At 56.8% G+C, this 3410-nt stretch overlaps 1 long non-coding RNA gene across 1 annotated transcript in view; it reads right to left on the minus strand.

The window, feature by feature from the left end:
- Positions 1–1655: 1655 nt before the first annotated feature.
- Positions 1656–3410, minus strand: part of LOC104999828 — a 3082-nt gene continuing 1327 nt past the window's right edge. Inside the window, exon 2 of the long non-coding RNA XR_826663.1 lies at positions 1656–2190. This is a non-coding gene — a long non-coding RNA (uncharacterized LOC104999828). The remainder of the gene's footprint in view (positions 2191–3410) is intronic.

The raw sequence follows: 3410 nt of genomic DNA on the forward strand, positions 1-3410 counted from the left end.
TCGGGTCTAGAGGGCCTGGGGCAGCTGGGATCTGAGACACGGAGGGCCCAGGGGCCCAGGCTTACAGCACCGAGGAGCAGAGGCTCCAGGCACCCTCTCCTCCTGGGCTCTGTAGCCAGGGCTTTCTCTGGGGGCCTCAGCCACCCTTGGGCTCTGGACTCCCAAGGTCCCAGCTGTGCTGGCCTCATGAGGCCACAGGTGAGGTGGTCCGGAGGCCTCAGCCGGCCACGAGCTCTTGCCTGGGGTCCCAGCATCATTGTCACCGTGTAACAACTGGCTCAAGCACTGGGGTCGGGAAGCCTGGGCACTGTCTGCTCAGCTGAGCCCTCACCACCCCACTTCACTGCACCCGGGGAGACCCAGGGTGTCAGAGATCCAGGGGCATTCTGGAGGTCAAGAAAGGGAGCTGGGGAGAGGGTTCTGGTGACAGGCAGAGCCAGACCTCCTCGCCCCAAGGACACCGCGATGTGGGTACGAGGTGGCTCCTTTGGCGGGTCTGGCTGCCTGACTTGAGCAGGACCAGGGGCTTCCGTCGCTTTCTGGGGCAGGCGGCTGCTCGAGGCTGGACTTAGGAGTCTGTGGTTCACGGTCAGCCGGCCCAGGCAGGCAGTGGTCTGCCTCTGGGGACCAGAATGGGACATAGTGTCTCTGGCAGAGTCAGGGTCACACACAAGTGACTTTGACCGACGGCTTCCCTGTGGCGCCTGGAGATGGCGTGGGGGCCCGGGCGCCTCGAGCCTTGCCAGGCTCCCGAGGTTTTTGTTGGGCGAGGCTGGAGATATCACCACTGTGTTTACTATAGTATATATGTTTGCGGCCGAGGGATCGAGGTCACCGTCTCCTCAGGTAAGAGCGGCCCATCCAGGGCCTTTGCTTTATCTCATTTTGTGGGATTTTTCTGAGCATCACTGTCTGGTCCTCTGATGTGTCCTTGTCCCCTCCTCCCCGGGGGGACTCGGCAGACTGGCCAGGAGGGGACCAGCTGCCCTATGCATTTCAGAGTCTCTTATTTTCCGATGCCTTTAAAAAATCAGAATCTTGCTGGCATTCAGAGGGGGCTTGGGCGGGAAGGGCCACCAGTGGGGGAGGCCCAGGCCCCCCTTGGCAGCAGGGCAGCTTGGAATGTGGTGGAAGGCAACTTGCCACGGTCCTAGCATCTGCGGAGGAGCGTGTCTGGATAATTAGGGCCTCAGGAACGCTGCCCGCGGTGGGCGCAGAGAACGCCCCCCTCGGGTGAGGTGTGTTCTGCACTAGACTGTGTTTAAAATTCTTTATTGGGTAGGAAGACAATTGTCTAGGTGAGGACGGACACGCAGTGTCCCAATCATGGCGAGAGAGGGGAGCCTGGGGAGGTGATGGGCGCTGGGCTTTGTGAGGCCACTCTAAGAGAAAGAAAGGCCATTCGCCAGAGGAGATGTGCTTGCGAATACCAAGACAGGGCATCTTCGAAGCGATTCCTGATAGTGTGCAAAATTGAAACTTTAAAAAGAGATGTTTAAAGTATTTTAAATTTTTATCATTTAATTAACCACCACAAATCATGGCTTTGGAGAGTTGAGACAGGTACAAGTTTGGCCAAAAAGTACTTACTAGGTTCCATAAACCCTGGCCCCAGTTCAGGGCTGTTTTGAGAATAATAAATTCAGCTTATTTTCTTAATGTAACTGGTGGTGCCGAGTTAGCCAAGATGGCCACGGGCAGGACTGGCCCCCTGCAGCAGGTGGCAGGAAGCTGAGAGTCTGTTTTTGGAAGCAGGAAAACACAGTTGGTAAATTTATAGCTTCTGGTTCCCAAAAGGTGGTTTGCGGCTGGTTTTGCCCAGCCCCACAGAACCGAAAGTGTTCCCCTGAGCGGAGCAACACCTGGCTAATTTGCATTTCTAAAACAAGGCACAGATGCTGACTACCGAAACTGGAAGGTTCCTCTTTTAACTATTTGAATTTACTTCAGCTTTAGCTTATCAACTGCTCACTTATATTCATTTTCAAAGTCGATGTTTAAGAAATTAATTTGTCTCAGGTGCATTTTATCAATGCATTCGTATGCTCTTTAATGAGTTACTCCTTCAAGGTAGTTAAGCTGAGACCGTGCGCACGCCGTGTGCACTGTGAGTGTGCTCACAATCGTAGCTGGCCGGCTCCCTCCTGGCGATGAAGCAGCTTTCTCAGTGAGGCTCCCTCACTGCAGAATGTTCAGGGCCACCTTTCAGGTACCCATCTCAGGACAGACTTGGGTGAAACGGGGGCATTCGTCGTGAGTTACTCTGCTACACTACTAGCTGGGCGATTGAGAGGATGCCTGGTGGGGTGGGAGTCAGTGGGGCCTGGGACCGCCCGCAGCTGGGGACGTGCGGGCCTGGCCTCTGCCGCCAGGCCAGTGGGCAGGTCACGAGTTAGCACACTGAAGGGATTCGGAGGAATCCACCCAGGTCAGAGAGCCCACGGGACATGCCAGGGACCAGCGCCGAGCTGTGAGGGGCAGGAGCCGGTGCAGCCAGACTCGCTGCCCCGGGACGTTTGTATGAGTTGTTTTTGTTTCTACTTGAAAGGGAATCTGTCTTTACCTACTGCCTGCGATGCCGGGGTGCTTCATACCCACAGGGACCACTTCCTGCGTCCACACTTAGGTGTTCAATGCAGCTTTGGGGTTCAGATGGTCTCTGTTTGCTAGAGAGTATCCTCTTTCTCAGCAGAACTTTGTGATAAAGACAGAATTGGGAGCAGGTTCAGATAAGATGCATTTCCCGTGGTTTTTAATGAGGACATTGGCCAGAGAGCAGTTAGTCACCAGGACTCTTTTAGACTCGGGGCAGGATCTTAGGCCCACGGCATGTGCCCAGGAGGCCAGGCCCCAGGGACGTGTGCCCAGGCTCTCCTCTCCCAGAGAAGCAGCGCTGCCTGCTCAGCAGAGACAGGGCCTCTGTCTGAGGGTGGCAAGCGTGTCTCAGCCTGTGTGATGCAGTAGGGAAGCTAAAGTCGTCACGATGCTTTTCACCCAGAGTGGAGGGTGGTGGTGACTGACGGCTGGGAGAAGGCCGGCTGGGCCTGGTGTGGGGATGGAGGCATCAGGCACCCAGGAGAAGCGGGAAGAGGCTGGAAGGGGTGAGCCCAGCTGGGCAGCGTCCGCAGACCAGGGGCTTTAGCCGAGGCCACGGGTCCGGGATCTGACCCTTTCTTGTCAGGACCACTGGGCTTTCACGTCTGTGAGGGCAGCCCAGGCCACCAACAGCAGGTGAGCTGTGCTGGGCTGAACTGAGCTGAGCTGAGCTGGGTTGAGCTGGGCTGAGCTTTGCTGGGCTGAGCTGGGCAGTGTGTGTGAGCTGGGCTGAGCTGGGTTGAGCTGGCCTGAGCCGGGTTGAGTTGGCCTGAGCTGGGCAGAGTGGGTGAGCTGGGCTGGGCTGGGCTGGGCTG

The sequence above is a fragment of the Bison bison genome, unplaced genomic scaffold (assembly GCF_000754665.1).
Source record: "Bison bison bison isolate TAMUID 2011002044 unplaced genomic scaffold, Bison_UMD1.0 scf7180017853816, whole genome shotgun sequence".
In the NCBI taxonomy this organism is placed as follows: Eukaryota; Metazoa; Chordata; class Mammalia; order Artiodactyla; family Bovidae; genus Bison; species Bison bison.